General features: G+C 41.7%; 2 long non-coding RNA genes and 1 other non-coding gene across 6 annotated transcripts in view; 1 reads left to right on the forward strand and 2 right to left on the reverse strand.

The window, feature by feature from the left end:
* The window catches only part of LOC138149409 (uncharacterized), a 26,583-nt gene extending 15,951 nt beyond the window's left edge, over window positions 1-10,632 (reverse strand). The window contains exons 1-2 of one of the 4 annotated variants that reach the window (XR_011165316.1): window positions 10,191-10,632; window positions 1,637-1,739 (exon numbers count right to left, since the gene is read on the reverse strand). This is a non-coding gene — a long non-coding RNA (uncharacterized lncRNA). The remainder of the gene's footprint in view (window positions 1-1,636; window positions 1,740-10,190) is intronic. The other 3 variants (XR_011165315.1, XR_011165318.1, XR_011165317.1) reach the window with 3 other exon arrangements.
* Window positions 1-19,364, forward strand: part of LOC138149407 (uncharacterized) — a 21,756-nt gene extending 2,392 nt beyond the window's left edge. The window contains exon 2 of the long non-coding RNA XR_011165313.1: window positions 18,833-19,364. This is a non-coding gene — a long non-coding RNA (uncharacterized lncRNA). The remainder of the gene's footprint in view (window positions 1-18,832) is intronic.
* On the reverse strand, window positions 1,119-1,225 carry LOC138149657 (U6 spliceosomal RNA). The gene has a single exon (XR_011165384.1). It is a non-coding gene; the product is annotated as a U6 spliceosomal RNA (small nuclear RNA).
* Window positions 19,365-23,020: the final 3,656 nt, after the last annotated feature.

Genomic DNA, 23,020 nt, shown 5'->3' on the forward strand with positions numbered 1-23,020 from the left:
GAGAGAGAGAGAGAGAGAGAGAGAGAAGAAGGAGGAGAAAGACAGAGGAGACAGAGAGAAGAGAGAGAGATCCTGAAATAATCATACATCCAACAAGTAAAGAAAGTGATGGTTTTATAATGAGCCAAATGCTGGGCCTTTTGCCCACCCACCCCCCATATGGAATCTTAGAACAGTTTTTAGGGTGTGTGTGTGTGTGTGTGTGTGTGTGTGTGTGAGAGAGAGAGAGAGAGAGAGAGAGAGATACAAGTCCTATGATTCTAGAGTTGGAAGGGACTTTAAAGATTTTCTAGACCAGTTTAGTTGGTCTAAACTGCTTGTATACATATGCTATTGTGAGTAGTGGTGTGTACATACCCATGAGGTGGTTTACATGTGAAGTGGATGTCCATGTTTGTATACATGTACATGTGTTTCTGTGGGGGAAATAGTTAAGGAGAACCTCAGCCATAGTTAGAATCAATTCTTCATTTTCTTTCTCAGGATTCTCTAGTCCATCTAGGTTCAGCCTCAGAGTCCTACCCCAGCCTATGCCAAGGAGCTGGAGCAGCCTTGTGGGCTGTTTCTCTTCTAAGAGGGAGTCAGGGAGGAGGAGCCTGGGACAGGCTGTGTGAAAGCAACAGAAATGACACCAATGACAGTGACTGCCAGGGCTTCCAACGTTTTTCTGGAGAATTGTTTTCAACGGGACTGAGCTAAGGAGTGTGGGTAAAGGCGTGTGTGTGGGGAGGGAGATCTTGGGTTGTTCTCAAACCTCTAAAAGAGTCAGAATTCAGTCAATTGAGCTATAGACCAATCTTGCTTGGATTTAATTTAAATTATGCTTGGTCATAGTCAATTTCATAGGCTCAGAGGATTTTAGAACTCTCAGTTGCTTCAAGGTTCAACTCTGAGCTGAGCAGAGAACACCTATTTCTATTATTTGTGAGTTAAGTGGATGGGAAAGGACAATGGGTTCAGGGAGACTCAGCTCTTTGTTTTCTCTGCTAATAATGGGGATTAGTGGCACAAATTATCTGAAAAAGCAGATAATGATGATGATGGCTAGCTTGCATAGCACTAGAAGTTTTCCCAAGCACTTTTCATATGTTAACTCATTTGAACCTTACAACAACCCAGTGAGGTAGGTGCTTTTCACGAATTTGCGTGTCATCCTTGTGAAGGGGCCATGCTAATCTTCTCTGTATCATTCCAATTTTAGTATATGTGCTGCTGAAACGAGCACGAGGTAGGTCCTTTTATTGTCTCCATTTTACAGATGAGGAAACTGGGGCACAGAGAGATTATAGACTTGTCCAGAGTCACCTAGCATAAGTGTCTAAGTTGGGTTTGAACTCAGGTATTTCTGATTTCTAGTCTTATTCTCAGTTTTATTTGTTTATTTATTTGGCTTTTTTTTTGGAGGGGGGAAGGCAGGGCAATTGGGGTTAAGTGACTTGCCCAAGGTCACATAGCTAGTAAGTATGAAGTGTCTGAGGCTGAATTTGAACTCAGTTCCTCCTGACCCCAGGGCCAGTGCTCTATTCACCGCAGCACCTAGCCACCCCAGTCTTATTCTCTATCCACTGCTCTACCTCACAGTAAAAACTTTTTCTTTAAACTATAATAGCTCAAATTGCACTCAGACTAAACTCACCCTGTGGTTCCTGATGACATGTAGCATGGTAGAGCGGAGAAGGTGCCAGTCTTGGTGTCAAGAACTCCCGGGTTCAAGTCTGACATACACTGTCAGTGTGACCCTAGAAAAATCATATAACATTTCAGTGCCCCAGGGAATTTCCAAGACTACTATCATAGGATCATAAGAAAGAACTTTTTATACCATTGTGTGGTTGCCTGATTTCCTGGATGAGGAAACTGAATTTTGAAAAGGTAAAGTGATTTACTCAGGGTCAAACAGTTTAGTAAGTATTTAAGGTAGTATTTGAATCCAGGTCTTCCTTACTCTAAGCCACTGTGCTATTCACCAAATCACACTGAATAATAATAATAAAAAAAAGATAATCATTATGGCTTTAGACAAAAACAACAAAAACATTAAAAATTAATTTAAAACATTAAAACAAACACTATGTCTTTCTAAATGTCTTCTGAAGGATTTTGCACATATTGCCTTTAACACATTATAATAAGAAACATGGCAGGAATTATCCTTCCTACTTCAGAGCTGGAAAAATCAAAGCTCAAAGTAGAGATGGAAAAGTTCATATAGAAAGTCAGTAGCAAAGTGATGGAAGATACAGCTTTAGTTATTTTCCTCATCCTTTTTTGTTTCTCTGAATTAAAGAGAGAATCACTAAGGAAAGCATAGAGACCTAGTAGACAATGGTCTGCAGGAAGACAAATTACAAAGTTACAAGATAAATAAATAACAAATGATTTCAAACAGGTGAATTGCTTATCTACTCTGGGGGATGGAGTTCTCTTACTGAGAATTCTCTATACAATGAAATCACAGGTTGTTTAAAAAAAAATGTATTGATGCATGTGATGTTACTGTCACTTCTTTAATGTGCCTCCTTTCTCGCAGCACTAGTTCCCAGTGAGGAGAGGACGAGGGCCAGTCAATAAGTCAACAAGCATTTATTTAGAATTCACCATGTGCCAGGCACAGTGCTAAGGAAGTCAAAACTCTCCTTTGTGACATGGAACCCTGGTAACAAAGAACTTATTGTTACTGATAACAAAGAACTCATTGTTATTCAAAACACAACAATGCATAGGCTGGTCTGAGTCTGACAACATATGTCTCATTCTGCACCTGTAGTCCCCCACCTCTGTGTGGAGAGAAGGAAGATATGTTTCATTGCCAATCTTCTAAAATAAAGTCACTGCCTTGATCAACGTTCTGAGGTTGCAAAAGCCACAATTTCATTTTAGCCTGAATACTGTACTGTTCTCCATTCACTAAAGTCCGGCTTTGAAGTCCTGTCAGGGTACTGATGTGACCTAGGGCTCTCCAAGGAAGCTTCAGAGTGAAACTGTCAGGTCCTATCAAGCTGTACTGGTTTGGAGCATGAGTACCTTATCCTACCATTTCTGTTTGGTGGGCCAGCCTAGCTAAGTTCAGAGAGGCTTATCATCTAAGAGTTGGCCAACCAGGAATCATTATTCTTCTCTAGGGCAACTCAATAAAGTTATTTATTAATGTATAGAGGGGTTGTGATCTGTACTGATAGAGGGACCACTTACACAGATGAAATACTATATCCTTTAAATTTGGAAATATATTATTTTCTGAGTGACAGGTATTATCTTCTTATCAATTTGCTTAAGTTAATTAAGCTTCTTTCTTCATATGATATAGCCTGGAAGGCTGCTGAATAGACGGAGTAACTGGTCCAAGATTGGGCATTTAAGATCAGAGACACAGGGTTTAGAAATGGAAGGGACCCTAGTTCAGCCCTCTTCTTTCATTGTGGAAAGTTTGTTTTATTTTTTTATTTAGAGGCCTAGAGAGAAGAAGTGACTTACTCAAGGTCACATAGTAAGTAGTAGAGTCTGGGTCCTCTGATTCTAAATATGGTATTTGTGGTCAATAAGCTATCAACGAGTAATCAAAAGCCAATTAATTGGATCCATCCCAGCCTGCCCAGCTTCCTTTAAGCCATTCCCAACCCTCTGCTAAACCCACCACCCAATGGGAATTTTCTTTCCATCTTGGGATTGGGATCTGGCCCAACCAAGCACCTAGTGGCTGCCATGTTCTGCTCTTGGCCTATAAGCCTTGCCTTGATGACCACACAGAATTAGGGAGTAGAGCTATTAATAAAATCAAAATCACTTCTGAGAACAAGCGTAGCCATCTATTTCTGCCTCAGTGACCAGGCTCTCCTTAGCAGTGTGAAATAACAACCCATTTTGTGAAGCATTAGTGAGTAATTCCAAGGGACTTTTTAGAAGCCTGAGTTCTCTTACTTTTGATGGATATGAGAGGCAAGGTAGCCTAGTGAAAAGAATGATAGATTTGGATTCAGTGGACATAGGTTTGAATCCTTCTTCCCTAATCATTAATTTGCTCTGTGACTTTGGGTAGAGCACTACCCTTCTCTGGACCTCAGTTTCCCTATCTGGGAAATGAAGAGTTATATCAGATAATCTCTGGAGTTCCTTTCAGCTCTAAATCCTAAAATGTTATGATGTTACGTTTCTAACCCCAGAATGAGGGTGGTGCGGCTTGATGAGACCCAACTTTGAGGAGAGCTCAACATCTCCCTTTTGGGCATATCCAGATCTCTCTGTGATGGGAGTAGGCTGTACATGAGGGTAGGATGCTCTTAACAAGGTGGAGCTATCTGAATATTCAGATCAATGAACAGCACTGATACTTTCCTGTTACTCAATATCTGCAGAACTGAGAATTAGTCACCTTAGTCACAATTAGTCACTGAATTACCTTCAACTTTCCTGTGTGGTGAGATGGCATTGCTTTAGACAAGGGGCCCTGAACTTTCTTTTTTGGTCTGGCATGGGGTTCTCTGGCAGTCTGGTGAATGTTGTGGACACCTCAGAATCATCTTTTTAAATGTACAAAATAAGATACATAAGATTATAAAGGATATCAATAATATTGAAAGTTAGTGAATTTTTAAAAAAAAGTTCACAGACCTCAGGTTAAAAAACCCTATTCTAGACTCCCATATCCCAATGAAGATCAATAACCAATTAATCAACTGGCCAACAAGTATTTATTAAGCACTTATTAGATGCCTGGAACTGTGCTGGAGGCTAGGAATTCAAATATGTATAACAAATGGAAATATCTCTATACCCAAGGAGCTTATGTGCTAATGAGGAGATAAGACACATTTTTATAAGTATATACAGAATAAATGTAAAGAGGATAAACATAAATACACACAAAGCAATTTGAGAGGGTATTAGCAGTTGGGGAGATGAGGAAGGTTTTCATGTAGAAGATAGTGCTTTAACTGTATCTTAAAGGAAGAAATAAATTCTCTGAGGCAGAGATGAGGAGGGAGTGTATTCCAGGCATAGGGGATGGCATGTGCAAAGGTAGAGAGAACGAAGATGGAATGTCAAGCATGAGGAAAGGTAAGAAGTCCAGTTTGGTTTTATCAAAGAGTGCATGTGGGAGAGTATTAGACAATGAGACTGAAAAAAATAGATTGGGACCAGTTTGTGAAAGACTGAAAGCTAAGCAGAAGTTTATATTTTATCCCAGAGGTATTAGGGAACCACTTACTGAATTTATTGAGTAGGGGAGTGACTTGTGCTGTAGGAAGAGTCTTTTGTCGGTAGTGTGTGGGGGACTTACTAAAGCAGAAAGAAACTTGAATCAGGAGTATTAGTTGGGAAGCTGTCACAATAATCTGGGTGAGAGAGAGGAAGACCTGAATAAAGGTGGGAGTTGTGTAAATAGAGAGAAAGGGTTGGATGGAAGAGATGCTGTGGAGGTTGGAATAACAAGATCTGGTAATTGATTAGCTGTGTCAGGGTAAGGGAGAATGAAGAAACAAGGACGACTCTGAGGCTGAGAACCTAGGTGACAGTTTCCTCTCGTCTCCCTCTCTTCACTCAGTACAGAGCCAGACACATAGTAGGTGCTCAAAGTATTAATTCAATAAATGAATAAGTGAATGGATGAGTAAATGAATAAATGATAATGGAGAGAGTGACTGGGTAAACAAATGAATAAGTTATTGAATATCAGTGACTTAATGAACTGAGGATATACATGTAAATATGAATGAGGGAGTAAATGGATGTATAATACACAAACAATTGAATGAATGACTGAATAAGATGTGTGGAATTTGCTAATGAGTGATTGAATGTATCCAAATCAATAAATGAGTGAGCAAATAATTGAATGTCTTCATTTGCTTCTCCCCCTATTTTGCCCCTGATTTACAGTACATAGTTCCTAGTTTAGGGGAGCCACCATTAAGGTTGACATGTAGAAGTGTGATGGATTGTAGAATTAGACACAGGACAAATTCCAGAGCAGATCTGATGTCTCTGGATCTGCCTCCTCCCTAAGAGGAGGGTAGGTCACACTGTTCAGACCCTGGGAAGTGGTAGGAGCCTCTGGGTCAGTCAGTTCTTAGTTATAGGTCAGTTCTTAAACGCTCAGCTGAGTGGTGCCACACATCTAGCAGAAGTGGGCATATCCCCATGGTTGGCCAGGCACGGGGGCTGAGTTTCTAAGACTAGCTTTCTGGGGCAGTGGTCCAAATTTATAATTTTTTGCATGTTGGAAGTTCCCAGAGTGCACATTCCCTGAATGATATGGATCAATAACTGTTAGCCTGTAACTTGTAACTTTTCAGAACTGTCTAGGGCAGGCAAGTGATTTGGCCATGATCCCACAGCTAGTCTGTGTCAGAGGCATGACTTGAACCTGGATCTATCTGATGCCAATATGGACCCTCTGACTACTATGTCATGATGCCCTTTTAGTCTATGGCATCATTTCTTCTGACAGAATAGTCTATTACATTCACTGAGGCCAATAGGTGGTAGAATGGATACAAAGCTGGACTAGGTGGCAGGAAGGTCTGATTTCCAATCCTACCTTAGTCATTTATTAGCTGTGGGACTTTCAGCAAGTCACTTAAACCTATTTGCCTCAGTTTCTTCATCTGTAAAATGAGCTGGAGAAGAAATGGCAAACTGTTCCCATATCTTTGCCAAGACAATCCCAAATGGGGTCACAAAGAGTTGGACATGACTGAAATAACTGAGTTAATTCACTTAGTTTGGGGATTGGTACCATAGTAGATTGGGGTAACAGTTAATTTTCACCTCAGTCCACTAAGTCTGACTGGTCCCAGGTCTCCAGATTGTGCATCATATGCATGTAACCATCTACCAGAACAACAGGACTAAGCCAACACAGGCATCTTGCCTTCTGACTTTCTTCTAAGTACTCTCTCCTCATCTCTACTTTTCACTTCTTGCTCAGAGAACAATAATAAAATCAATATTTTCATTGTTACTAGAAAGGTCTTGACAACCTACTGTCTTTTGGTTCTCATAATCACCATGATTACCTGAACCCAAACTCCCTTCCTGACCACAAATCCCTATATTTGCTGTATCATTCTAGTAAAATGTAATCTTCTTGAGGACAAAGATTGTCTCACATTGTAATATTATCATTTCAAAGTGGTACACTTGGAATCAGAAAGACCTGGGTTAAAAGCTGACCTTAGACACATACTAGCTGTGTGACCTTGGGCAAGTCACTTAATCCCTGTTTGCCTTAGTTTCCTCAACTGTAAAATGGGGTTCATCATAGCACCTGCTTTACTGAGTTGTTGTGAGGACCAAATGCAAAAACATTTGTAAAGTGCTTAGCACAGTGCCTAACACAAAGTTTGTTCCCATTGTTGTTTAGTCATTTCATTTGTGTCTGGCTCTTCATGACCCCTTTTGGGTTTTTTTTTTGGCAAAGACACTGGAGTGGTTTGCCATATCCATCTCCAGCTCATTTCACAGATGAAGACACTGAGGCAAATAGGGTAAAGTGACTTGCCCAGGGTCACAGATAGTAGGCACTTAATAGATGCTGATTCCCTGCCCCTTTGCCTTTCTCAGTCTTCTATTTGTATACCCAGCACATAGTACAACATTTGGTTCTTGGTGCTTGTTAATTAGACCATAGGATTTGGAACATGAAGGGACTTCAGAAATCATTCCATCTAACCTGGTTTTGCAGATAAGGAACTCGGGGATCAGAGAGGGTAAGTCACATAATTAGTGAATGGCACAGCTGAGATATGAACTCAGGCTTTCTGACTCCAGGTAGTATCCTTTCCATTTCACTAACCGACTACGTGGTAGGGGAGGCCAGGTCTTCCTCTCGAAACCCTCCCTTCATGCTCTAACTGCCCTGGGTGAGCTGCCTCCAACTGGGGCAGGAGGGACAACCTGCCCTTCCCTGAGACAGCCTCACACTTGCCTAAGAATTTGCAATCCATTCAATTCTCATGAGGTTTTTCCACAGCACCCAGTGGTTTAGGTATAAGATCTCTGACCTTTCTCAGAATGAGACCTGGCTCTACTGGGTAATAGATTTGGTAAAGACATCTGCTCCCCATAAGCCTCAGTTTCTTCCTCTGTAAAATAGGGACAAGAAAAGTTGGTTTTAGGGGTGGCCAGGTGGCACAGTGAGTAAGAGCACCGGCCCCAGAGTTGGGATGACCTGGGATCGAATTCAGGCTCAGATACTTAGCACCACACCCAGAAATAACTGGCTGTGTAACCTTGAGCAAGTTACTTAACCCCAATTGCTTTAAAGAAAAAAAAAGAGAAAAGTTGGTTTTAGTCCTGGCTCCAACTAATTCTCCAGTGTGACCACTGGCAGGTTTCTTCCTTCTGTGGAACTCAATTTCCTTATCTATAAAACTAGGAGCTGGAGTAAGTAATGTCTTAGGTCCCTTATAGCTCTAACATTGTGTGGTTCTTACCATCTTCACAGGATTATTGGGAGCTTCATCAGATGAAAGATTAGCTATGAAAACACTTTGTAAACTGAATAAAAGAGTTCCCAATTTGCAGTCAGAAGACCAAGGTTCAAAGTTAAGCCTTGCTACTTACCATCTCTCTTGATTTTGGACAAACCATCTACTTAATATCTTTCAGCCTCATTTTTCTCATCTATGAAGAGGGGAGGATAACTATGATGATTTTAAAGCTTCTTTCCATCCTTAAATCCTATTATTCTAAATGCAAAAAAGTTATTACTGTTAACTTTCCATTTTACAAAGGAGAAAACAAAGGCTGAAAGATTAAATAGCTTGCTTGTGGCCAGGTGGTTAGTAAATGTTGAAGATGGACTTTGAACTTGGGTCCCTTGATGTTGTTTGAGTCCCAATAGTCTTTCCATTCTTTTCCAAGCTCCTTCTGAATAGTGGGAAAGACCAGCGGGAGGTGGGCCTGTGCTTTCCACTAGTGGCTTGACCAGGCTTACCAGCTGGTAATGGGGCAATTGGTTTGTTGGCTTGGTGCCTATTACCATGCCTAGGGAGGCCAATGGATAAGTGGTATCAGCTGGTAACTGCTATTAATGATTCCCATGAGAACGAGGTGGGTGGGGGTGCTATTCCTTCCATCCCAATTGATTCCTTAAACCCATTGCTGTTGATCTTAGGATTTCCCCCAATTTCTCCTAATGCCTGATACCTTGCTCCACCAACTCCTTCTTGGATCCAGAAGAAGGTCAAATCCATAGCTCCTTTTGAGTTAACTTGAAGTCCTGGCCATAGACAGTTGGACCTATTTTTTCACCTACTTGTTTATTTTCTGATGCATTCAGATTAAAAACAAAAAAACAAACTCTCATCTCATTTCCCTCCTGTTCCAACGTCAATTGAAAACACCAGTTGGAGTAGTTGCAAAATCTCTTTTACCCTTCCCCCACCTTTGATAAAGGCTCTCATTGCAAAATCTGGCTGGGGAAATTATTAAATATTGTGTCATCCTGTGGTAAAACCTCCTCATTGCCCCCTTCCTGCCCTGCTCACCCTGGGGTGGAGGTGGGGGTGGTGGGCAGCCTCTGATCAGGGCAGTTCCCTCTGTTCTCATCCTGATCTGGGTGCCCTCACTCACTTGGAAGAGGAGGCAGGCCAAGAGCAGGGCCCAGGATTTGAGAATTCTGGGTTAGGAGAAAGAGAGTTATGGTGGTGAGAGCATTGGCAAGAGTGATGGGTAAACCAGCTGCATGCAGTAGAGGGTAAACTCTTGGCTCTTTTAGGTTTCATGGAGTCGCCCTTGTACCAACACCACAGTCTTGCCCTGAACACAATTGCATAGGTTGCTAGGAGCAGCCTCCCCCCTCCCCACCCTCCATCTATATACACAGACACTGTTTTCCATGATTCTGGTGCAGAATCATAGCATATTATAATTGGATGGGAACTTAGAGCACAGAACATCAGCTATAAGGGGTCTTAGAACGTAGAGTGGTAGAAAATAGAACATAACATGGGACATCAGAAAAGACCCCTTAAGAACACAGGAGTGTCAGAACTTGAAGGGAACTTAGAACACAACTTCAAATGTGATGACTGGAAGAGACCTGACTTAGAACAAAGAATATTAAGGTTAGACATTAGAACAAGAGCCCCACAATATTAGAGCTAGAAGGGTCCTTAAACATTATTTAGTCCAACTCCTCATTTTATAGATAAGGAAACTGAGGTCCAGAGAAGGAAGAAACTTGCCTGTGGTCACATAGGAGAGTTAGTTGGAATCAGGACTCCAAACCACTTTGCCAAACTGCCATCAAGATCCCAGTCTGTAAAGGGTTAGTAGAAGGTGGAAACTAGCTTGGGGAAAACTTTGAAAGGGCTATGTCCTGAGCCAAATTGTTTCTCACCTCCAGCTTTAATTATAACATGTCACATAATGACACAGTATTATAATAGGCACACAAAATGTACTAATCTCATATTCTATCTTGGTTTTAACAATAGATACAATCAACCAGCCACAGTTGCTAACTCATTCTTAGCGTATCTGCATACTCCACCTAGATGTTTATCATGTTTTTAATTAGGCGGAGAGAACCTTCTGGAGGCAGGGCCTCTAAAGCCGGCCTGCTGCTGATCACAGCCGCCTTACAGTAAAGCTTGGATAATAGCTACTCCCACATGCTGGTTTCTTTTCCAGTTCGGGTGCCTCAGTTGTCTTCTTCCAAGGCTTTGGGTGTGCCCAGCCAGTTACCCAGAGAGGAGCCCAGAGCAGAAATGATGACAGTCTGAGGAGTTGCCCCATTGCCTGGCTTGGGCAAGTTATGCTTTGGAGATGGGTGGGTGGAGAGCCATCCCAGACACAAGAAATAGGGGCTCAGGCAATACTCATATGACTAGTTCCATGATCCTCTGGCCTCATGATTTATCCTGTGTGTAGGGGGGTAGGGGGTGCTGATCCTTGGGGACAGGGGTAGGAATGTAGATGCATAGGTTTAGTCAGTTGTCTGTGTGTTAGAGACAGAGACTATGTTTCTCAGGGAATGGAGCTGAGGGAAGTGACATTTTGAATCAGCAGGGAGTGGATTCCTCATCTTTTTCCAGGTCTGGGTCCTAGAAATACAGATGGGTTTGGCAAAGATGGGGGCAGAAGGAGGATGACATAAGAAATGGGCAAATGGCAATAGGCATCCCACCTCCAACCTTACTTGGAACCTGGATGAGAGGATGCAGGGAGGGAGGGAGACCTCCCCCCTAGGTCTACCCATATGATCCAGGGGTTGGGTATTGGGTGGAGTAGGAAAGGCAAGATGGCATTGGATCTGGGCCAATAATAATCATGCTCTGCAAAAGGTGAGGAGAGGTTCCTCATTTAGTCCTTTCTCCCAAAGATTCCCTCAGAGGGCATGCATTTTTGGAATTGGAAAATTTTTTGAGCTAAAGGAAATCTTGGGGATCACTTAGTCTAGCCTTCTCATTGGAGAAACTGAAGTCCAAAGATGGGAAGAAACCTGGCTAAAGAAATATAGAAAGTTGGTGGCAGAATCCTGGGTAGGAGGAAAAGGAATGTCAGGGGAATATCCTGCCCTTGCTGGCTCCTTATAGAGGATGGGGTGGGGCAAGGTGGTGGGGAGGTCTGTGCCCCAGCTTTAAATCCCATGATCCCTTGATGAAGTCTAGTCTCCCACGTATTTGCTTGGCCAGTTCTTGGGATCCTGTCCTGGTCTTCCTTTCCTGATACAGAATCACCCTGGGCTCAGAGTTGGGACACCCTTCCTCCTCCTAGACCTTTCATGGTCTTTTATACCTGACTTGTGTTGATGTCTGTCAATCAATCCAACTTCCAGGATTCCATGATCCTGACCACACCCAGGCCAGAGACCTAGGCCTGTCAGTGCTCTGCCTCCAGACCACATGCACTGGATGTTTGGACGCACAGACACCCGCACATCTGAAGAGCATTAAGCTGACTGAAAGTACAATCTCCTCTTTCCAGGCTGACGTGTGGAATGAATAACAGTTAGTAACAGGTTCCAACACTCGTGCATTTACTAAAAATAAACTTGACATACTTTTACATGGAGAATGCTTGGAATTCAAATTGCTTCATAAAGGGCAGAGAGGGGAAAAAAGGAAGAATAGAAATCAAGTTTTCTAGCTTAGTAATTAATTAGAGCCTGTAAACAAATGAGTCACCCACTTTCCGAAGCTTTTCCTTTCCACTCAACTCCAGTTTTGTGGCTATCAGCAGGATCCCTTGAGAAAGAGGGGTCAGCAGGACTGGGCTAGGACATCAGCAGCACACTGCCAGGCCCCTGGCAATGAGAAGCTCTTTGCCCCCACAAGACACTACTGGGTTCCAGACTGGTTTGGGGGGTCCCCTGTTTCTGCTTGGCTAGGCTGACTCTATGCTTGCGCTAGGATTTGTACCATGCTGCTTTTAGCCTTGAGAAGGCCCTCCCCACTTTGGAGCCCCACAATTTCCATTTGTGGAGTGGGTGATTGTGAAGAATAACACACACAAGAATGCTTTGTAAAATATTGTGTGACCATGAAGGGTTATCATGGACTCAGACACACTGGTCATCTCTGTTTTTTGTTTGGGTTTTTCTGAGAGGCAATGGGGTTAAGTGACTTGCCCAGAGTCACACAGCTAGTGTCAAATGTCTGAGGCTGGATTTGAACTCAGGTCCTCCTGACTCCAGGGCTGGTGCTCTATCTGCTGTGCCATCTAGTTGCCCCATCTTTGTTTCTCACGCACAGCTCTCCATCTCCCATCTCCCTCCCTTTGCACTAGTTGTTCCAAGTGCGTAGAATGTATCCTTTTCTTCCCTCTACCTCATAGGGTCTTTCTCTTCCTTTAAGACTCAGCTCAAGCATCACCTTCTAGATGAAGCCTTTCTAAACACACCCAACTTCTTGGGCCCTCCCTTTCAAACTACCTTGTTTTGTTTTTTTTTAGCTGATATAGATTTATATTTATCAAATTTACATTTGTGCTTCATATATTTTTTATATACTTGTCTTCTCATTAAACTGTGAGCTTCTTGTGAGTAGGGTTGTTTTATTCTTTATTCTTCTATCCTAGGTGCCTAGTACAGTGTTTACTTAATAAAATTTATTGATTACTCAATTAATTAATTGATTGATTAGTGGTTATTTTATAGGCCCTGGAATTCAAGGTGAGAGAAGATGGCTATTTTCAATGATGGAAGCACCATGCAGACAGGACGGGGATGAGTAAGCCTCCCACAGTGGGAGTCAGGAGACCCGAGTCTGCCACTAACTTGCTAAGGGACTTTGGCTGAATGTCTTCTCCTTTCCAGACCTCAGTTTCCTCCTTTGTAAAATGAAGGGGAGGTATTAGCAGACAAATATTTAAGAATTCTTGAGAGTCTGTTTGTATGTTCCTCTCTCTTCCCTCAGTGTTTTCCTGTTCAATCTTTACTTATCCTTCCTGGTCCAGCTGCAATGCCACCTCCTCTGAGAAGCCTTCTCTGATATCCAGAAATGATATGTCTCCTCTCTGATCTCCCAGAACCTCTTTGGCCTCTCTTGGAGCATTTAGAGGGGGACAGGCACTAGACCTGCTTTGCACTGCTACAGGCAGCTCCCCAGTGAAGGTCAGCAGCTTCTGGGGAATGTGGAATTTTAGAGCATTGCCTAGGGCATGAAGAGATTAGGGGACTTATCCAGGGTAATGCAACTAGAATGTCAGAAGTAGGACTTGAATCCACCTCTCCCCAGCTTCCAGCATAGCTTTCTAAGCACCTTACTATGCTGCTTTGTACTCTGGCACTTATGGATACCTCACTACATCAATGAATCCATAATAGCATTGTGTGGGTATTACCTCCAGTGGGATAGATTGAAATCATTCATACTTTCTTATGCTGTTCCTATCTTAATAATAAAATAACTGACATTTATAGAAATGCTTACTATGTGAAAAGTACTTTACAGTTATTATCTCATTTGTTCCTCTAAATAACCCTTGGAGGTAGATGCTATTATTATCATCCCTATTTTCCAGATGAGAGAACTGAGTCAAACATAGGTTAAGCAACTTGTCTAAGTTTGCATAACTAATAAACATCTGAGGCCAAACTTGGACTCAGGACTTCTTGACTCCAGGTAGAACATTCTAGTAACTATGCCACCTAGCTGTCTAGGTGCCAGTCTTGTCTGTGTCTTCCCAAAAATGTTTCAAAAGAGTCACTTCCATATTCTGCAGATTTTCCTTTTTGTCTTTTAATCCTACAGCACAGCATGCTCCCCATTTTGGCTGCATCACAAGGCATCTTCCTTTTCTGATTGTATTATGCGATGGCCTCAGAGTCCAGAAGACCTGAGTTTGAGTCTCCCCTGAGCCATATACTGACTGTGTGACCCTGGATAAGTCACATAACTTTGGAGTCTCAGAGTATTCTTTAAGACTCCAAGGTGCAGAGAAGGTGCCAGTCCTCATTAGTATAAATGAAGCTCCTCGTTAGGAGCTCCTTAGACTGATGAAACCATAGGTTATATATATAAAAAGAGAGAGAGTACATAAGAAGATATAAAGTGTTATGAGATCAGGTGAGAAAGACTAAGCTTGCATCTGGGGGACCTCATGGGGATTATCAGAGATGACAATGTGGAAGGGTAGAAAGAGCCCTGGTATTGGACTCAGTGCTTAAATTCCTATCTTGGCACTGAACCTTTACAGCTGTGTAACTCTAGGCATCTCCCTGCTTTGAGCCTCAGTTTACTTATCTGTAAAATGGGAAGAAAGTTGTTGGACTAGCTGTTTCCCAGGGTTGTTTTGAGGAAAGCATTTGCTAAACCTCGGGTCATTATAAAATGAGAGTGAATGTTTGTATCATGATTTATCATTGTCCCCTCACTCACAGTGCCAAACTGGGCACAGGGTAGACACTCAGTAGTTGAGTGGTGAGTTAAGTGAGCTCAAATGACTGGTCAGTGCAGGGGTATAAGCATGTGACCATGGAACAGGATAAAAGTAACTGATCCCCATGGGGATTGTGCCCATGACCTTGGTCTTATGAACATTGTGCTCCTACCTTCTGAACTAACTGGCTGAGATTTGAGCACCTGTTAAAATGAGTGCCTGTCTCAGGGAGAAGCCCATTTTATTCAGTAGTCTCAACCACCACCCCAGTGTTTTCTTCAACCTCAGAACAAGTTTGAATTTGTTTCTTATCCAGCGCAGGGATGAGAGGATCCCTCAAGTTGGAGGCATTGGGTCTGCCAGGCTACAGCTCCAGGGTCTGGGAAATCTATCCTTGCTGTTTTCCCAGGGCTGCTGCAACTCCCTTCACTATGGTTTGGCTTGGGTAGAGAATGTTCTGCTATTAGAATGTAAGCTCCCTGAGGGCAGGGATTGCTTTGTTTTTTTTTTTTTGTCTTTTAAAAAATATATACATATATTCTCAAAGCTTAGTCCAATGTCTGGAACATAGCAATCACTTAATAAATGCTTGGTGATTGATTGATTGATGACTGGAGGGGACAATGCCATGCTGCCGTCTCAGGCTCTTGCCTTATCACAGCCTGATGGTCTACAAAGGCCCTTCTTCTAGGGAACTATAGGACAGAGCAGAAACAGTCAATCTCTACCTTAGACTGGGGTGACATACGAGGGACCATGGAGTTCTGCATAATAAAATCACGGGAAAGGATTTGGGAAATGATGAATAGGCCTGGGTCTGGGACCATGCATTTGGCAAGGGCAGACAGATGTGGGTGCTGAACTCCTTAGTCTCCTAGCCTTTCTCTCAAGCTTGTGCTGGTTAATTTTCAGAAATCAGTGGCAATAAGAGAGAAGACAGAAACACTCTTTGAATTGGAGCAAGTCAGAGGCAGCTTGGTGTAATGGATAGTGTCCTGTACTTTGAATCAGAGAACTTGGAGTTGAAGCATTAATGTCCCTTCTTATATGTGTGACTGTAGACCAGTCCCTACACCTTGCAGAGTCTCAGTTTTCTCACCTTAAACATGAAAGGGGTACACTAGATGAGTTTTATGTGGCTTATGATCAGATCATCTGAGGGATCAGGCATCAGGCAGGGACAGATAAGTGAGGGGCACAACTTTTCTGAGCTTTTTTCCAGGTTTGATAAAGTCAGTTCCAGAGTTCAGGGGCAGGGGGAAGGCAAAAGGCTCCCAGGAATTAGACAGATTACCTCCAGTTGGTCTGAGAGGTGGGACCAGTGAACTGGGTGAGTGAAGAGTGAGTTCAGTGAGCTGAACAGGAACAGTACCACAAGGGAGAAGAGGTGGTAGATGTGTGAATGTGAGACAGGGAGATGATTGGGGTAAAGAATCAGAGATGGGAGGCCGGTTTGTGTGCCTGTAGGTATTTATTTGTATGTGTGTTTGTGTATATTTATTTGTGTGTATGTGTGAGTACTTATTTGTATGTGTTTGTGTATATGTGTGTGTCTTTATTTGTGTGTTTTTATGTGTGTTTATTTGTGTGTACTTATTTGTATATGTTTGTGTATATTTGTGTGTGTTTATTTTTATTTATTTATTTTTAAGCAATTGGGGTTAAGTAACTTGCTCAAGGTTACACAGCCAGTTATTTCTGGGTGTGGTGCTAAGTATCTGAGCCTGGATTCGATCCCAGGTCATCCCGACTCTGGGGCCGGTGCTCTTACTCACTGCGCCACCTGGCTGCCCCTAATGTGTGTTTATTTTTATGTGTGTATATTTGTGTGTATGTGTGTTTATTTGTTGTATATTTATTTGTATGTGTGTTTGTGTATATTTGTGTATATGTGTGTTTCTATGTGTGTATTTATTTGTATGTGTATTTGTGTGTGTGTGTGTGTGTGTGTGTGTGTGTGTCTGTGTGATGCTATAATGTCTGCTGGTCTGATTCTGGGAACAGCTTAAATGTCCCTTCCTCCAGGGATCCTTCCTTGATCATGACTTTCTTTTTGGATTTATAGCATTTATATTATAGTTATCCAAATTGGTGTCTTATCTCTCTACTGGATTATAAGTTCTATGAGGGAAGGATTTGGGTCTAATTTAAAGTGTATATCTCCCCCAGGGCCTAGCATAGTTTTCTGTACACAGTAGATATTTACTAAATTCTTGTTGAATGAATGGAGAGAAGGCCTTCCTGTTAGAACCCTCAGTTCTACCTGTGGAGTTTTTTCTTGTGAAATAAAGTTTTATTTACTACAGGAATAGGTAGTATGGTGTGGCAGAAAGAGTGCTGGCATTGGAGTCAGAAGGCCTGGTTTTCCAGTTCCATCTCTACTACTTCCTGTCAGCTGTACTTAGCTCCCTGGGTCTCCATTTTCTTCTTGGTTCTATGGAGGGAGGGCAGGCCTAGATGGCTTGAGGACCCTTCCAGTTTGAAGGCTTGTGATCCTAAGACTATCCAATAGGCCTTGCGCGGCAGCAGATTCAGTCCCTGCAGCTGTCCCTGCCCCAGCCACTCTCACTGCCAGCACCTGGGCATGAATGAAGTTAGCTGAACCTTTCCCAGGTGACAGCTGCTGAGACTTGTATGGATAAAAGGGAGGATCCTAGGATTCAATGCTGGGAGAGAGCTTAGAAATGATCTAGAAAAGCCCCTTCATTTTACACAAGATGAAAGTTAGGTCCACACAATGGAAAGGACTTGCTCAAAGCCACACAGGTGGTAAGGGACAGAAATGGAACCAGAACCATGGAACTTACAAGGCCATCAAACCCAACTCTGTCATTTCACAGATGAGGAAACCAAAGGTGAAGTGAGGTTAAGTGATTTGCTGAGGGTCAAAATAGCTTGTCTGTGTCTGAGGTAAGATTTGAACCCAGATCTTCCTGATGCCAAATCGAGCTGTCTATCCATTGTACCACTGATGTGCCAAGCCTTCTCTCTCGTAAGGTCAGTTGTTTTCCTATTCTTGTACCATGCTGTAAGGAGTGGCTAAAAGAATCTGGATCTAAGGGCAATGACCCTTGTGTGAGAGGCCCCTGGGCACTGAGGAAGAGGGCTGCAGAAGGGCAGTATGTGGGCCCTCGATCTGAAGGTGACAGGCTGTTCAGGGGGTGGGGTTGTGGACAGAGAGACAAGCATAAACCCCACCAATCTTCACAATGTGGCTGTGGGGTCAGAGACCGAAGAAACCAGCCAGGGAAAAGTTACCATCTTCCCACCACAATGTCCTCATTCCAACACCCCGCCTCCTCCCCCCCTCCCACATGCAAGCTGAATCACAGAGATGAGGTTCTCTCTTTACCCCAGATTTTGTTCCTCCTTTTCTTGGAAAACTTTCCAAGGCATTCTCAGATTGCCAAAGTGCTCTATCAGTCCTGGGGGAGGGGTTAAGGGAGGGGGGGGCACAATTTATCATTCCACAGAAACATCTCCACTATTTCCCTATCCCTCTCCTCCTTAAGGACACCACTGTAGCTGAAGTCATGGGGCTAGGGGAGAGGAAGCAGAGCCATGGTTTGGATGCTTTTCAGCAAGCCAGGCCATCCCTGGCTCAGATGGAGTCCTGGCTATGTGGAGAGCTCTTTGATAGACCTGGGTGGGGATGGGGCTATAAAAGATATATTTTGGGACAGACACTAGTCTGATTGGAGAGGAGGCACCCACACCCCCCTGACAAACCTTGATGTGGGAAAACAACAAGCACATGTGTGGATAATAAAAACGGGGCACTCCAAGTAGAATCATAGGACCATGGAATTTCTGAGCTCAAGGGACCTTAGAACATAGAATAAAGGTTCTTAACTTATTATTTATTTATTTTTTTTTGCTATGTCATGGACTTCTTTGGCAGACTGGTGAAGCTTATAGATCCCTTCCCAGAAGACTATTTAAAAAAATCATTATTAAAGGAAATGCTACTTTCTTAAATCAAATTTTATCTTTTGTTTTATAGGATAAAAATTTCTTCCAGTGTCCTTCGCTCTTCCCCTCCAAGAGAACCATTCCATATAGCAAAAGACTTTTTTTAAAGAAAAGAAGGAAGAAGGAAAAACATCAGAAAAACTGATCAGTACAACAGAAGTTTGAAAATATCTACATTATTCCAAATCCATGCATATCCCACCTCTCAAAAGAAAAGGAGTGGGTATATCTTCTCATTTATGTTCTTTGAGGTCTTGTTCTTTATAATTTTGTTCATTTTCAATTGTTTTAGACATGCTCTTTGTACTTAGATTGCTGTAGTTACTGTGTATATTGTTTTCTTGGCTCTGTTTATTTCATTCTGAATCAGTCCATGTAAGTCTTTCCATACTTCTCAGTATTCCTCAATATCCATCATTTCTTATAACACAATAACATTCCATTACATTCATGTACAACAAGTTACTTAGTCATTACCCAATTGAAGGGCATCTACTTTGGAAAATGTGAGGTTTCAGTTATAAGGTAGTGAAAATAAACATGTAATTTTTTTTCTCATCCAAGTTCACAGTCTCTCAGAATTCTTTATGGACCCCTTGGAGAATCTTTGGGCCCCAGATTAAGAACCCCTGCCAAAATGGGATGGAATCTTAAAGCTAGAAGGTGCCTTTAAACATTCACATATTTATTACAAGGAAGGAGGGCTTATAGGGGAGAGTTGGGGAGAGGGTGGTAAGTTGGTGGGCTGTGAGAGATTCATAAAAACGAGCACTAATAAAATATTTTTTAAAAATATACAGGAGAAAACAAAGAAGTACAGAAAGGGATACAAACAGTAGTGTTGCTACTACTTTGTTAAATTATATATGTGTATATATGACATATATAATATATTTATTACAACATTTCTTTAAAAAAGAAACATACTATACTATGTATAGCCCATATATAGGCTCTGAAGGTTCTTAGCCTAATCCCTACTTGTACTGGCAAGTTAGGACATATATCTCCCTCTCAGGATCCTAGGAGTTGGGGTGATTCTTCTAATACTATTAACTATTGACTGGTTACCATTCTGTTATATTTCCCCCAATATCAATTGCTAGTTACTGATTATCTCTTTCTATATTATTGATTACCTTAGTGATTAGCATCCAATATGATCTAACTAATAAACAATTAGCTTTTTGTAAATAATAGATATTGATTGAAAAGATATAGTAAGAAGCAAAGTACAAAAAACGTTTCCACAATACCAGGGGCACATTATTTCACTCTTTCCCGCTAGGGACAGTAGAATCAAACTTAAAACAATTATTACAAAACATTTGCCCTACAAAATTCACTTTCTTTATTTCTTGCTTTTTGGAGGGCAATTGGGGTTAAGTGACTTGCCCAACATCACACAACTAGTTTTTGTGTTAAGTATCTGAGGTCATATTTGAACTCAGGTCCTCCTGACTCCAGGGCCAGCACTCTATTCACTGCGCCACCTAGCCACCCTAAAGTTCACTTTCAAATATTCTAGGATGAGTCTCTCACTTTCTATAAGATATGGAGACTCATCCATGTGGGTCCCTGTCCAGGACTAAGCCCTCGATGTTTAGTCCCCCATTACATACATAACAGTTTACAGTTCCTTATGTCTCTTTCTTGTTCTTTGAATATTTAAATGTTTGTGTTGATGATTGTTCAGAATAAAAATAAAATTAAATTTTAAAAAATTAGGACTTATTATTTTAAAAATGAAAATGGATATTTTTGTTGGTGTTGAGTTGTTTCAGTCATGTCCAACTCTCCATGACCCCATTTAGGGTTTTCTTGACAAAGATACTGGAGTAGTTTGCCATTTCCTTCTCCAGCTCATTTTTGCAGATGAGGAAACTGAGGTAAACAGGGTCAAGTGACTTGCCTCGGGTCACACAGCTAGTAAATATCTGAGGCTGCATTTCAACTCAGGTCTTCCTGACTCCAGGTTGGGTACTCTGAGATCTATTGTGCTGCCTAACTACCCCATTTTTGTTTTTACAACACATGAATTTCCCTCTGTATCTTTCCCTCTCTCAGAAAGCCATCACATATAACATTTTTTTTTAAAGATAAAGGAAGAGGAAAACAAATCAGTCAAGTCAATAGATACATAAAGAAAAAAAACCACATTGACAGCATATTCAATGTTTCACACTAGTGGATCCCCCACTTTGCAAAGTAGCCAGGGGAGGTGTCTTCTCATAGCTATACTTTGGAAACAAAGGTTGTTCTTTGTAATTCTGCAATGTTCATTTTCAATTGTTTTGTGGTTCTTTCCATTTACATTGTTGTAGCTATTGTGTGTATGTTTTCTTGCTTCTTCCCTTTCCTTCAGTGCATATAAACCTAGCTTCACTACTTTCGTATTCATAATTTCTTACAGTGCAGCAACATGCCATTATATTCATATACAACAATTTGTTTATCTACTCCCCAATTGATGGACAGCTAATTCTAATTCTTTGTCCCACAAAAAGTGCAGCTAAAAATATTTTGGTGTAAATGGGGGTCTTTTTAATCAGTTACCTTCTTGGAGTATGAGCCTAAAAGTAGAGTCTCTGAGTAAAACAGTATGGTTACCATTCAATCTAACTCTCATTTTACAGATGGGAGAACTGAGGCCCAGAGGGGGGAAGGTAAGGATCTAAGGCAAACCTGACTAGAACTCAGGTTTCCAAATGCATGTTTCTTTGTAATTGTAAGTGTAATGCACTGCTGTCCCCACTCTGCCTTCTTTGGGGGTGAGTGCACATGGGTGGAGCTAAAGACCTCTGAGGCAGATATTTCAAAAAGAAGACTATGAAGGATATTGCTCGTCTCTCTCCTCCCTGCCTCCAGCATGCCTACCTCTAGTCTCTCTCTCTACAGGGAATTTCAGGTCAGAGAGAGAAAAGAGATTGTGGTCTCAATTTTTCAAATGGGGGAAATTGAACCTGGAAAGAAAATGAATTTCCCAGGGTCCTAGTCCACAGCAGCAAGCATATTTGTTGTCTCTACTTTACCTCTCCTTGGCTACTATACCCATTTGGGCCAACCTATTCTCATTGCCATCCCCTCAATACACTTTGCATGCTATTGTTTCTGCCTTTTTTCACATCTTCCTTAATCCTACTGGTCCTTGATGGCCCAAATCAAATTCCTCTCTCGTTAGGAAGCCCTCCCCATTCCACCAAGATCTTTCTCCACTGAACTCTTATCACATTGAGTCATTAGGCCTTTATCCTGTGATTAATTTTTACCCCAGTATTCCTAACCAGGCTATAAATTTCCTGAGGTCAGGTTCTCGGTCTTCTCCTTTCCTAGCATCCCCTTAGAATATAGTCTACCCTTCAAACAATAGTGCATGTGAGAAGTGGTTGAAAAAGATTTATTAATGATAATAACTCACATTTCTTTAAGAACTTTTTTTCAAGACAACTTTTCAAAGTACTTTCCCTATGACAAATCTATAAGGAAGTTATTTCAAGGATTATCCCCATTTGACAGATGGGAAAACAGAGGTCCAGAGGAGTGGGGTGACTTACTTGAGGTCACACAGCAAATATGGGGCAAAGCTGAAACTTGACTCCTCAAGTATTCCAATTTCAAGTTCAGCATTCTTTTCACTCCATCAGACTGTCTCTCTACATTGTACTGATGGATTGTTGACTGGCTTGTGGCTCTCCAAAGAGGGTATCATATCCCTTGCAACTGTTGCTGTTTGAGGTGAATCCTTCACTCATGCCTCCACCTTGCTGGGCCCTAAAGAGAGCTGGGATTATACTCGATCCCTATTGTAGCTGCCATTGCTAATTTAAAACAAAGTTTTATTGATGTTTTAAATATTCTCCATCTTTTCCACTTCCAAACTCCCCTCACCCTAACAGAAGCCTCTCTTTTAAGGAAAAAGGATGATTAAGGATAACTTATATCATGTGTGATATATGTCCCATTCTTCAATATGCCCTTTTCCTTCCTCCAGAGTCCCTTGTAATAAAGAAAAATAGTCAAGCAAAACCAACCAATACAGCAACTGTGTCAATCAATATCTACTCATTTGGTGTCTGCCTTTCTTGTTACCACCTTTGTACCCAGAGAAGGGAAGAATGTTTCATCATTTGTCCTTTGGATCTATCTATCTATCTATCTATCTATCTATCTATCTATCTATCTATCTATCTATCTATCTATCTATCTATCTATCTATCTA

This window comes from Petaurus breviceps, unplaced genomic scaffold, assembly GCF_028583685.1.
Source record: "Petaurus breviceps papuanus isolate PSGF00001 unplaced genomic scaffold, PetGlider_PUasm1.0 90847, whole genome shotgun sequence".
NCBI classification, from domain to species: domain Eukaryota; kingdom Metazoa; phylum Chordata; class Mammalia; order Diprotodontia; family Petauridae; genus Petaurus; species Petaurus breviceps.